Below are 14,563 nucleotides of genomic sequence, written 5' to 3'. Positions count from 1 at the left end.
GATTCTAAAAGAAGAAACAGAGACTATAAAGACACGTGACAACTACATGTAACACCTGAACTTAGACTGGATCCTATCTGAAGGAGAAAAATGCCATAAGACTTTTTTTTTTTTTTTTAATTAAAATGGGCAATATTGGAGGTATACAGTGTGATGTTTTGACACACATATATACAGTGAACTATTATAATCAAGCTAACTAACATATCCACCTCTTCTCATAGCTACAATTTTTTGGTGTGGTGAGAACTCTTCAGATCTACTCTCTCAGCAAATTCAAGTATTCCATACGCTGTTATCCACCATGGACCCCGTGCTGTATGCTGGATCTCTGGAACTTACTTATTTCACGTAACTGAAACTCTGTACCCTTTCACCAACATCTCCCCGTTTCCCCCACCCTTCTACCCTTCTCTTTTACTCTGTTTGTAAGACTTCTACTTTTTAAATTCACATGTGACATCAGGCAGTATGTGACTTTCTGTGCCTGCCTATTACCCCTAGTATTAGGTCCTCTGGGTTCATCTGCATTATTGCAAATGGCAGGATTTCCTTCTTTTTGGCGCTGAATACTATTCCTCTATGGGCGTTTGTGTATCACAATTCCTTACCCATTCATCTGTTGATGGACACTTAGGTTGCTTCAATATTTTGGCTATTATGAATAATGCTGCAAAGAACATAAATAATTATCTCATTCATAAAGGAATTATTAAGCCAATTTTTAAAACAAGATAACAGCAAGGTTAAAAGTTCCTAAAGTTGATATAACTGACTGTGGTTACGTAAGACAATACCCTTATTGTTAGGAAATACACATTGGAGTATTTAGGGGTAAAAAGCCATAATATATGCAACTTATTCTCAAATGGTAGAGAAAAAGAATCTACATGTAGATAAACACACACACACACACACACACACACACACAAGACAGACACACACACACACACACACAAGACAGACACACATACAGAGCTGATAAAGCAAGTGGGGCAAAAAGGGTACAGCACATATATTTGTCCTATTCTTATTCTTGCCAACATAAATCTTTTTCTTCATTTTCTGCTCAAATATAAATAAACGCTTCAATCCTTTACGTATTCAAAAGCCAAGGCCAGGCGACTCTGGCTAGCTCTCAAATACCCACTCCAATTCTTCCACAGGTAACAGCCATGCTCAACTCTGCTTGGTCTCAGTCAAACAGTGGCTCACTGAAGTCTTCAAGGATCCAGTTTCTTTTCCTTTTTTTCCCCCAAGACTGAGTCTCACTTGATCACCCAGGCTGAAGTGTGGTAGTACAACGATGGCTCATTGCAGCCTCAATCTCACAAGTAGCTGGGACCACAGGTGTGCAGCACAACAATTGGCTAATTTTTAAATTTTTTGTAGAGACAGGGTCTAACTATGTTGTCTAGGCTCTAGTTTCTTATTTTCTGCTATCTGCCAGACACCCAAACCTAAGCTGATGGGCCTATGACTCACCCTTGGTCAGAGGAATTGGTTCATGCTCATCCAACAGCAAAAAATTTAGGACTTTCATTGGATAACTGTGGAGGAGTAGTTCACTTTCTTTCCCTCTAAATATGACTCATGAAATTATTGTGGTTGCTCCTGCAACTATACTATGTAGATCCATGAAAAGACCCAGCCTTAGGATGAAACTAGCACCGCAGACGGTAAAAATAAAGAACCTGGGTCCTTGATGACATCAATAAATCACTGGATCAACCCACCTCAAAGCCCAGCCTAATGGACTTTCCAGTTACCTGAGCCAACAAATTCCTCTATTGTCCAAGCTAGCTTGGGTTGAATACTCTGGGAAAGAAGCAAACCTAATGACACTCTCTAAATCACTATAATCACTTACTATAGAAGGTCTAGGTAGAAAATAGAAGAGGAAAGCAAATAACAAATATGAACAGAAAGAAAAGAAGGAAAGAAGGGAGAGAAGAAGGAAAGAAGGAAAAAGGGAAAGGAAGGCAAAGGGGAAAGGGAAAGAAAAAGGGAAAGGAGAAGGGAAAGGGAAACAGGAAGGAAGGGGGAAGGGGAAGAAAAGGGAAAGTGGAAGGAGAAGGGAAATGGGAAGGGGAAGAAAAGGGAAAGTAGAAGAAGAAAGGAAATAGGAAAGGGAAGGAAAAGGAAAGGGAAGGGGAAGGGGAGGGGAGGGGAAGGGGAAGGGGAGGGGAAACAAAAGGGAAAGGAGAAAGGGGAGGGGAAGGGAACAGAGAAGGGAAGGTAAAGGAAAATGGGAAGGGAAAAGGAAAGGTAAAGAGAAAAGGTCAGGGACCAAAGCAGAAAGTCATTAGGTCAGAAATATTGAGACAATGAACAAATACTGCAGCCAGATCCTAACCAAGCTGAAAAGCTTTGTTTGTAGGAGAAAACTCAAGAGTCTTTACACTCCAAGGAACCAGGGATGAGATCTACCAAGAAGCTCCTAAGACTGAAAATTATCCTTATTTGTCCTTATGAATATTTTTTTACTTTCTGCTATTAGTAAATTCTTTCTGAAACTGCAAAGTTTTGTTTCCGAAACAAACTGATGAAAAATCTGGACAGTTCTCCCTCTGCACAAGAGAGGGAGGGACACAGAGAGCTTCCCTGGCCTGCCTGTTTCCTTCTTCCCTCTCATAAAACCGCAAGGGAGAAAACAGGCAGGGCAGGGAAGCTGGCCCAAGACCAGCGAAGACTCAATTCTATCTGGAAAATTAGCCCTAGACCTCCACTGTTCTGCATGCTCAGTTTCACCTCAAGACACCAACTTCACTCAAATGTGCCGATCCTATTCCTACAAACCAGTAGGTAAACAGCTTGGAAAAGGAGGAATTGGAAATTTCCCCAATATCCGGGCTCTGTTCCTGGTATCTCAAAAGACAGGTTTTTTTTTTTTTTTTTTTCTTATAAACACAACCATTCTCATAAATGTCCCACCACACCCTACAACATTCATAGGGTTTAGAAAAATGATAGGTAGCTGGTTCCTAAGAATCAATTTGAGAATAAAAACACCAGAGAAACAAAAGGTATGTATTTATCAACATTTAGGCTCTAAATAAAGAGAAAACAGATATGTTACATGGTAAAAAGAAATACCAAACAATAAGGAAATACAGAAATAACATCTGTAATTGAAAATATCTGAAAAGATAAGGTTTCTAGCACCTTTCACAAAAAAACCACATGTAAGAAAATGATACAAACTATTGGAAGGGAATTCATTAAAAAGCTGATATTTAAAAAGGAAATTAAGCAAAGCACATCCCTCTGTAATATCTAGTCCCAAATGTAGTCTGAAGAGTACTATCCCCTACTCATGACTGCCTGACTTCTCCCACCTGTAAGCTTACCTTCAGATTATTGACCCAGATAGAATGCTATCCCTATTGCTGCCTCACCACCATTTAACAGTAATTTCCACAACAGAAGAGCAATCCCTGTTGGCTGAAAGCCTATGGCATATTATGCATCCTCCCTGATTGACCAACTACAAGTGTTTAATCCTGTATTTCAATCCTGTGTGCTCAATCCAAGTGATCCTAGTAGTTATATTACAGAGGCTTGGGGTACAGTCTTAATCCATAAAGTGTACTACTGTAATTTTAGAAGAATTCTTATTTCTCTTAAATCTCTGTTCTCACTAAAATATAATCAATTAGACTAGAATTTCCTTGGATCGCGGAGCTGCATATCTTACCCTTACCTTTATTACTCACTGTACAGAACCACACCCAGGACAAGGTAAACAAAAAACTGCAGGTTGTTAGAATGAAAACAATGTCCACCTGTACGACATTAAAGCCTCAAACAGCTTCTATTTGCCTTTCATAATTTATATCACAGATTTCTGCATCTATTCATAGACACATATACACAACGTACACTTTATTCTTGTACTGGAGCACAGCTCTGTAAGAACAAGACATGAGTCTCTCACTTTGCACCTCTTAAATTTCCTGCTACAATGTTCCATATATATATTTTTAATTAAATATTTGACAAACTGAATTAGTGACTCATGAATGTCCACACAATCATGCATAGAACAGAATCATGAATGGATCAAGATTTTCTATTTGATTTGGAAACACACATCTATCCCACTCCTACAAGCTCGGACAGATGAGTACAGGAAAGAGGATGTACACGGACATAAAGGGCAACAATTTAACCCTTCCAATTATATTTTCCATAAGATTACAATGTTTAAATTAATTTTCATTCATTTAGTGGACAATGACTGGCCCCAGTAATGTGCTTTCTATTTAGGGAAAACAAATTCAAGACTTAAAAATTCAATAGGTAATCTGTAATACGAAAACAGGAAAACCTATAATTTTGCCAATTTTTACTTTCTTGGCATGTTTAAACAGATTTTTTAAACTTGGTCTTAATGAAGGATCTGAATCCCTGCTGGCAAGCAAAGGTTCTAGTTTCACAGATAAACTGGCTGCCATTTACTGCTTTGGCAGAGCCAAAACAGCTCCACATGACGGTTTTTCAACTATAGATTTTAAATTTCTTTTTTTTTTTTCCTTTTTTTGAGACAAAGTCTTGCTCTGTTGCCCAGGCTACAGTGCAGTAGTGCAATCTTGGCTCACCGCAACTTCCGCCTCCTGGGTTCAAGCAATTCTCCTGCCTTAGCCTCCCAAGTAGCTGGGATTACAGGTGCACACCACCACGCGCAGCTAACTTTTTGTATTTCTTTTAAGTAGAAACGGGGTTTCATCATGTTGGTTGGACTGGTCTCAAACCCCTGACCTCGTGATCTGCCCACCTCAGCCTCCCAAAGTGCTGGGATTACAGGTGTGAGCCACCACACCCAGCTTTAGATTTTAAATTTCTGGTCAAACAACATACCCTCATGAAACTGGTGAGGTTGTTTCATAGTTTCCATGTATTAAGCACTTAGAAATACAGTCAGGCATCAATAATGATGTTTCAGTGAACGATGGTCCCACAAGATTATGATACTGTATTTTTACTGTACCTTTTCTATGCTTAGGTATGTTTAGATATACAAATACCACTCTGTTACAACTGCCTATTCAACACAGGAACATGTTGTACAAGTTAACAGCCTAAGAACAGGTCATACCACATAGCCTTGGTGTATAGTAGGCTGTACCATGTAGGTTTATGTGAATTAAGTGCACTCTATGATGTTCATACAATGACAAAATCGCCCAACAATGCATTTCTCAGAAGATATCCAGTCATTAAGCAACGCATGACTGTAATTTAGCAAAAGAAAAGAAAGACACGAATAAACTCTCTTCCTCTTTCCACATATGATAAATCACAGATTTACCGTTTTAATGTTTGAGATCTCTGTGTTGCTGTTGTCTGAACTGCATTTTGACATTGTGATAGCAGTTTATTGGAAAATCACAGCATGCCCAAGCTTCTGCTCTAAAAATAAATGCAAAAATAGCCAAGTTTAAGATTCCTGTTAACTGAACAGAAACACATCTATAAGAGAGCCCTACTGATATGAAGAGTTGAATAAAAGGCCATTATTTTGAATTAAATTTTAAACAAAAGACATTTAGATTATTTTAGGATACCAAGGCTTACCCTAAAACAAAGAACACGAGCATAAGCTACAACAATAGCATGTCTAATTCCCAGAGATCTGGGAGAAATAAAAAGCTAGAGCCAGGTTCAAAAACTGATTTCAGAACTAAAAAGGAAATCAAACAAAGTAAATAAAGTCTAAAGAGAGTACTGTATAGAAAAATGAAACAAATTAGGTGTTATTTCCTAAATTCACATATATAAAGGAAATAAAGAAGATCACCAGATGAGGTACTTGGCTGCAAAATCCAAATAACCCAGTAGCAAGTCTTCCATCGGCAATTCTAATTTCCCAAAATAAAATCAAAAATACAAACTCAATGAACAGTTACATCTACACTACAAATTTTTACAGAATTCACATATGAATAAAAGAATTCAAGAATACTGTTAACTGTTAATGTTAGGCAGAAATTTAAATCTGGGGTGGCTCTCTAAAAGAGATTATGAATCAAAAACTAAGAAAGCATAAATATAGATACAGAAGGTTTAATTTGATAAACAAATACTGATTTTGTTAGATTTGACACCAGACTTGGGTTTGCGCTCAGGTCTGAACCTTCTGCATTGCTTTCATTATCATAAGCTCAGAAAAAACAAATCAGCAGTGGTCTCTTTTTACTAGTGCCAGTCCTTTAAATGGCATGCTCATGGAGGTTAAAATTCTCACTTCATACACAAATCTGTTTTGCCAAAAAGTCAACAAAGCAAACTGGGGCAACCTTAACACTACTTTAGCATGTACATATTTACCTCAAAATGCTGATTCTAAGTTCTTTCAGAGTTTCCAAGTCTGTATTAATTCATACCCTAGGTAACCTAAAAGTAATCAGAGAGAAATTTTAGAAGAGACAACTATTGATTGTTTATTGCAGTCAAGAGTTTTTGCATTTTTGGTTCTGGGGTACATGTGCAGATCATGCAGGATTGTTGCATAGGTACGTACATGGCAATGTGGTTTGCTGCCTCCATCCCCCGCCCCCCCACCCCATCACCTATATCTGGCATTTCTCCCCATGTAATCCCTCCCCAACCTCCCTACCCCTCGCTGTCCCTCCCCTAGTCCCCCCCAACAGACCCCAGAGTGTGATGCTCCCCTCCCTGTGTCCATGTGTTCTCACTGTTCAACACCTGCCTGTAAATGGGAACATGTGGTGTTTGACTTTCTGTTCCTGGAGACAACTCATTTTTAAAAACCAACTTGAAGAAATGTTCTACTTTTTAAGATCCCTCATAAAATTTTTTATCTATTGGGCGATAAGACAATGCATGTCTAAAAGAACTGCCCTTTAAAATCTGGATATTATGTTCTAATGCAACCAGGAAAAAAAAAAAAACTTATTAGTACAATCCAATTAGATATAAGGGAGAACTCTTGGCATTAAATAAATTACCTTTTCCCCCAGTAAAACTTGGCTTTAAAAATACTTATACACTTTGATAAATCAGTATCATGCTATATGTGAGCATATCTTCCTATCTCCCAATATGTCAGAGTGTGCATTTCATTTTTTTTCTTTTTGTTTTTTAATTTTTTTTCTATTTTGCAGAGCTGGAGTCACTCCATGTTTCCCAGGTTGGTCTTGAACTCCCGGGCTCAAGCAATCCTCCCACCTTGGCCTCCTAAAGCGTTACAGTCCCATAAGATTAGCCAAATACTACTGTGTTTCAACTGCCTACAGTGTTCAATACAGTACCATGCTGTACTGAATACTGCAGATTACAGGAATGAGCCACTGCATCCAGCCAAGTTTTTGTTTTCTAAGGCTACCTCAGACTTCATTTAATTTTTAATTTCATTCTATACCGCCACCTAGTAGGATGCAAAGACCACGCACACGAAGATGTCCTGCTGTGTCACTCTCTAGAGATGATTTCTAATTCAGATTCACCTCATTTCTAGAAATGCCGTAATCAAATTTCTAAGTTGATAATCCTTTAAAATTCAATGTAACTCAATGATTACAAAACTGCTGCTAAGTTATCCAAGTTATTTCCACTGACTATTCCATACATACATTAGAAAGGTAGTATGTCAAGTACAATGGCAACTTATTTTACACTGGTAAGTCAAAGCTAATAGGTCATTCTTATTTTAATTGATCACTGTGATGTAAAGTACAAACCTGCAAAATCCTGTTTCATAGGACCCTTTAAGATAACTCTGAAACTGGCATGCCACATATCAGACACTCAGTCAAGTTTTAGTACAAACCAGCAAACGTGATCCAAGTTACCATCTAAATGCAGTAATGAGGCTGTATCTTTTCAAAGGCTAGTAACAAGAAATAGCTAACCACTCAGATCTGAAGTCTAAAGGCACCTAGAACTTCTTGCTGTGAATTTTCAAAATTGGTGACAGAATAATTCCAACTCATCCATGTTATTATGTGTCACAGATTCTGATATCATTAACTTTGCAAATATTACCGTCCAGATTTTATTCCTACTTTCACAAAGCCCAAAATGCAGTTTCCAGAAAGTCCCAAAAAAACCCACAATATAACCATGACATTAAAACACTCTAAGCAATACTCATGGTAAGCTAACAGAGAAAACTAAAAAACGTATGAAGCACTTTAAGTTCCTAGTAGCAAAAGTGCTCTGTGAGATAAGGCATTAACCACAACCACGCCTACACTACTTAGGACATACATGGTATAGATACAAAATACCAACTGTTGACATAAGGACAAATACAAATTCAAAATAAGAGGCATAGTTCTCCCTGTTGAAAATAAAAGGGAAAAGGTCCCTTTCCCTTTTCTTTTCCAGAATTTCTTTCTCCCTCCCTTTCAATGTACATATATTTAAGTCTCTAGTCTTAAAACTTGACTATGTTTTCTAACGACCTGAAAGCCATCTCTGAAATGTAATCACCAAGGGAAATAACACTCAATCTCCTGGTTTCCTAGGAGGAGATGGGCCTAATTTGTCACCTGACTCCAAAGTGTAAAATCTACCTCTAGTCATAAAAACGTGAAAAAATTAGCAACTTTATCTTGAAAACATGGATGTAATGGATTGTAACCATTTAGTTGCATAAAACAGTAAGATCTCTTCCTGTCTTTGCCATCCCTTTAGTGACTGCCTGTGATGTGCACAGCAGTCTGATTTAATGCTCATTCAATAATAACCCTGATTTCTTTCTTTCTACCTTTGTGGAGCAATTTTCTGGGTTGGGAGATTTTGGTTTTAATTGCATTTCCCTAACTTTAGCTTTTTTATTTTTTAAATATAGCCCAATTCTCAAACAGTACTCACATCAAATAACAAAATTCCATTTCTCAGAACTTAAATACTGGAGAAGCCCTAAAACAGGCTGCCCAACTACAGCGAGGAATTTTTAAAAATGAAAATGAAAGTGGCCAAACAGCCACACTGAAAATGAATCCGAGTTGTCTGAAAACAACTCCTGCCTACTTCCCTTTTCTAAATTGCAGAGGGAGAAAAAGTCTCAGATGTTTTTGGCTAACTTCGTAAGCAAATTGATGCTCTTGCCTCAATACTAATATAGATATTTATATCTATACATATAAATATGTATTTAATGTACATATTTGCCTCAAAACGCTGATTCTCAGTTTTCAGTAACATCTATACACTGTCACTCCCTCCTCAGGTATACCCGCCTATGCAGGAGGCACTGAGTAAGGCAACTGGGGATAAAGTAAGCAGCCTTTTTTTTTTTTTTCCTTTGTACGTATCTTTCATTTAAAAATTATCTTAACGCCAGCAAGGGGTTCAGATCAGAATACCAAGTTTCAATTCAGACTCCGTTACCTCCCTAACATTGTTTCCCTGCCTATAAACATAAACATCTGATTATTATGAGGATTACACACGATCTTAAAATTGGTAGAGAGAAAATAAAATGCTTGGAACACAGAAAATCCTATTACTACCTCTACCTAGAACCATTTTTTAAAGCATAATTCTTAAAACTTTTAAAATTTTACAAAATCCTTAATACCTAAAATGTTTCATTAACCCTAAGATTCTGCATAGAAAATGGATAATCATATAATGCATGGAAGATTTTATACACAATTTATAGCCAGATTAACCTGAAAAACCACAAACTCCTGAAGGGGGATCAGGAGATGCCACCCCCAAATACGCCAGTTTGGTATATTATTTTGAGCTGAAAACAATTAAAAATCAACAGATTCAGGAAAAGTTCTATGCCCTCCCTCTTTCTACTTAAAAGTAAGGTAAGGCATAAACTCCCCCTTCTTCCACACCAGGAAGAGAACAACAACCCTTACCACAGCACAAAGAGATGGCACCAAGATGAGTTTGCATAAACAAACCTTACTAAATAACCCTTTATTACCATTGGTTTCCTCCATACACCATCTAATCACCTTCCCACAGTTTATGAACCCTAGAAATCCAAACTTCTTCTCCTTTGTCCTTTCACAATTTATCACCCTTTGTTAAGATGGCATATGAGCGTCTGAATCTAAGTGTTTCTTTGGGATTTTACTTCTTTTCTTTGATACTCCTGTGCACACAAAAATATTAACATCAGTACAAGCTGTAAACCTCTTCTGTTAACGTTTTTTGTTAGTTTAATTCACAGATCCCAGCAATAAAGCCTAAGTGGGTGGAGGAAAAGTTTTCCTCCCCTACATACCAACAGGCTAGCCATTACGAATTTACATGAAGATGAAAATGAACGCAATTAAATCACAAAATATGGTACATAACATAAAGTTTAACATAAATTTAAACAGCTTTGTATTCACTAGTTCTCTTGAAAAACAAACAAAAAATACTGTGTACTACTTATTGTCTGGACAGACATCAATGAAAACATTTCACTGAACTGTTTCTTAGGCAATAAAATGTTCCACAGATAAACGAGAAATAACAATCATGAGTGTTTTGAAAAAAAAAAAAAAAAAAAACTCAAAAGAAAATACCCACACTATGTAAAACAAGTATTTCAAGGATCCATCAATTATTATTTAGTGAATATAGATTATGAAAAGATTAAGGTCAAACCAAGGATTAAGAGACTAAAAAGAAACAATAGTAATTTCAAGAATTTAAACACTGGTATCTTTTTATATTTAAATACAAAACAGAAAATTATTTATATTTTTACTTTGAATTGTCATTTGTCTTTCTAAGAGAATTTTTTTTTTTAGTTTACCCTAACACTATGGGTATTAACTTTACATTTCTGTCATTCTTAATTAAAATTCCCTGCACATTAACCTAGCCATTACCACACATACACACCAAAAAATACTTTATATAGAAATGCTCCCTTCATGATTACCATTTATAATAGCAAAGAAACGCTCCCCACCACCAATCTACATTTCAAACAATGAATGAGGGAATGGTCTGGTAAACTATGGTTCATTTTACATGGTGAAGTTGAATTCAGCCACTTAAAATGGCAAGTTTATAATGAACAGAAATGCTTATGTTATAGTGACAGCAGCAGCAGGCAGACCAAAGCCTAGGCAGACGGCGGTGGGTCCCAGGTAAAACACCACCTTCAAACCAAAGACTGTTTAAAGCATGAAGGCCAAGCTACAAGTCTCAGATAAATCCATGGACCGGAGAACCTGTTTTCCTATTTGGCACACTTTCCTCTGATTGATCCTCACCCTTCACCTATCTTACATATACCTATGCTCCTCTACTTGGATTTTTACACTGTCATGCCCACCTTTGAGTGGTGCATTTAACTTGTTTTGAATACTCACAAACCAATCAGCACACACTCCCCTATTCTGCGCCTATAAAAGCCCACACCCCGCTAAGTCTTACAGAGTAAGACCCTGTCTCAAGAATAAATACATAAATAAAAGTAAAAATCTTCCCCATTAAGGCACAAAATGTGGTAAAATCTACCTGAGTATCTGAGTGGGAAAACACACACACAAACTGTTTTTCCTTTGTTCTCACACAACACATAAGATTTCTGTGACCAAATGTGTGGGGATTTCTCCCTACCAACAAGCAGGCAATCAATTCTACAGCAGACACCGGCTGGGTGTCTTCTATTAATAATTCAATTCCAACATTATCTACCTTGAGAGACCATTAGATCCCACAGGCTGAGGGCTCCAGTCCTCAAGACTGCCCCCGCCCTTCAATGTCAACTGCAAATCCCAAGTTATTTTTTGCCAGTGCTCCTGATCAATAAATTAACTATACATTGGGGTTCCTACAACCCCCTCCTAGGATTTAATTTGCTAGACCAGCTCACAGGCCTTGGGGAAAAATTTATTTATGTTTACCAGTCTATTATAAAGGATATTACAGGCAGGGTACACTGGCACAGGCTTGTAATCCTAGGACTTTGGGAGGCCAAGATGGGTGGATCACTTGAGGCCAGGAGTTTGAGACCACATCTCAATAAAAATTAATTAATTAAAGGATATTACAAGGATCCAGATGAAGACACGCACAGGGTGAGGTATGGAGGAAGGGGTGCAGAGCTTCCAAGCTCTCCCGGAGCAAGCTGCCCTACAGGAAACCTCCATGTGTTCAACTATCCAGAAGCTCTCCAAACTCTGTGCTTCAGGATTTTTATGGAGACTCATTACCTGGGCAAGATTAACCTTCAGCCTCTCTTTCCTCCCCAGAGGTTGGAGGGTGGGTCTAAGTTCAAACCTCTAATCATGCCTTGGTCTTTCCAGTAACCAGTCCCCATTTTGAAGGGGTGCTACCAGTCACCAGTCAATCATTAGCATACAAAAAGACATCACTTTGGAGAGTCTAAGGATTTCAGGCCTTGTATGCCTACAAACAGGGTAGAAGACAAACCAATATATATTGTACAGTATCATACTACATACAATTTAAACCATAAATTCATTAGCCTTCTTTTCATGCACTACTCTCTGAACCAAATAAATTTCTGGGTTTCTCTAAATCTGTAACATAAATGTACTATGTTTAGATTTCAGCATAATCATGCCGAAAACTAGATTTGTCCAGAATTGAAGGTGAACACAGGTCAAATACCATCTTAACAAATTCCACTCAACAAAGATCTCCATATAAGAAATGTCTCTAGGCTACAAGCCAAAGGTCCGCTTACTACTTAGAGTACTTCTCAGAAAGATGACATTTCAACACATCAGAACAGCAGAGATACTCAGCCTCTACCTTCAAGTTACCGATAACATTTGCCCTACAGTTTTGTTTCAAGAGACATAAATACTTAACACATCACTAGCTTTCAAGGTGAGTTTTAAGGCTGACATTTGATTCCAAGTTTCTGTGCTTTACTCTTCTTTTTCTTTGTTTTGGAGACAGGGTCTTGCCATCTTGCCCGGGCTAGAGTGCGGTGTCTATTCACAGGCACCATCATAGCACATTACAGCCTTGAACTCCTGGGCTCAAGTGATCCATCCTGTCACCTCAGCCTCCTGAGTAGCTGAGGCTATAGGCACATAGTTTATTTTTAACACTGTGCAACAAGTGCTAGAATTTTGTTCAATTCATGACTATTCTCTACCTTGACACCAAGAAAGAGCATCCACTGGGAAAAAGGAGCCACAATTTTCTCTATGTCAAGCTATTTTAACATACATAACGTTAATACTTAAATACTAAAGGGAGGTCAATCCAGAGACAAAATGAACATAAGATACTACTGAGTTAAGATGGATGTTTACTGAGACAGGAAAGCAAACATATTAAAAGGTCCAGGCAAGAGTGTGATGCACTACATCATAACTTCTGTGTAACATCTCATGTTCGCCACCTCTCACGAACCCCACCCCTCAACTTTCCCTAAAAACTTCCATCACTTTAGTCCCCTCCCCTCTCATTTAGCACACTTGGGCTAGCTATACCACCTAAATCATCGTGTGCTTAATTATATTACTGCCCCATATATTAACTGTTCCTGCCATTAAGATAAGCTCATACTTTACTTTCATTCATATTACATAGTTTGTGATTTGTTTAATTTTCATCTTATTGTAAATTTGTAACAACTAGGTAGTTTGGAATGTAGGAAAGTAAATATCCATTAATAATTTTTATTTATTTATGTTTTTGAGACAGAGTTTTCACTCTTGTTGCCCAGGCTGGAGTGCAGTGGCGTGATCGCGGCTCACTGCAACCTCTGCCTCCCGGGTTCAAGCAATTCTCCTGCCTCAGCTGCTGGAATAGCTGGGATCAGAGGCATGCACCACCACACCAGGCAAATTTTTTTTTGTATTTTCAGTAGACATGGGATTTCACCATGTAGGTCAGCCTCCCAAGTAGCTGGGATTACCGGTGTGTGCCATAACACCCGGATAATTTTGTTTGTTTGTTTGTTTTTTGTTTTTTTTCAGTAGAGACGGGGTTTCTCCATGTTGGTCAGGCTGGTCTCACACTCCTGACCTCAGGTGATCCGCCCACCTTGGCCTCCCAACAGGCATGAGCCACCATGCCCGGCCTAATAATTTTTATTGATTAATTCAAAGTTGAGAATAAGCTTTACTGATCTAACCCTAACACCTATGGAATTAATACAGCTTTTTATATAGGCCAAATATGAAACTCAAATTAGATACTTTCTACATTTAAAAGACTTTAAACAACCCAAATGTTTTAACAAGCTTAATGTCCTTGACCTTGGCACCCAAGCCCAAAAGAATAATTCAGGGCTAACTAGAAACTGTTAAAGCTAGAGAGGTATCAGTTAGTTCAATGATAATGATGATATCATCTGATTACACCATTCTACTCTTCTCAGGTCTCTCAACAACTACAAAATTCTCTTCCACATTAATACAAACTATCCTGAAGATGTTTCAGAAACAATTTTAATTTTAATCTTAAAGTTATAGGTGTAACTGGGAAAACCCAAAAACTCAAGACATTTCTCAACTTTAGTTTCTCATTTTAGAAATTGTCTTTTGCAGGCCAGGCATGGTGGCTCATGCCTGTAATCCCAGAACCTTGGGAGGCTGAGGCAGGTGGATCACTTGAGGTCAGGAGTTCAAGACCAGCCTGGCCA

The 14,563-nt window shown here is 37.9% G+C and overlaps 1 protein-coding gene across 7 annotated transcripts in view; it reads right to left on the bottom strand.

Annotated features, from left to right (window-relative positions):
- DICER1 (dicer 1, ribonuclease III) overlaps positions 1-14,563 on the bottom strand; it is a 70,034-nt gene that overhangs the window by 48,572 nt on the left and 6,899 nt on the right. For 2 of the 7 annotated variants that reach the window (XM_017528191.2, XM_037738354.1), the window contains exons 2-3: positions 6,331-6,396; positions 5,312-5,412 (exon numbers count right to left, since the gene is read on the bottom strand). The exons of 2 other annotated variants lie outside the window; for them this stretch is intronic. The gene's annotated coding sequence lies outside the window, so the exon portion shown is untranslated. Of the gene's footprint in view, positions 1-5,311; positions 6,291-6,330; positions 6,397-14,563 lie in introns of those variants that run through there. 3 more of the 7 variants (XM_037738353.1, XM_017528193.2, XM_017528192.2) reach the window with 3 other exon arrangements.

This window comes from Cebus imitator, unplaced genomic scaffold (genome assembly GCF_001604975.1).
Source record: "Cebus imitator isolate Cc_AM_T3 unplaced genomic scaffold, Cebus_imitator-1.0 Scaffold52, whole genome shotgun sequence".
Lineage (NCBI taxonomy): Eukaryota > Metazoa > Chordata > Mammalia > Primates > Cebidae > Cebus > Cebus imitator.
Note: the sequence above shows the minus strand (reverse complement) of the source record. Positions and strands in the feature narration are given on the sequence as shown.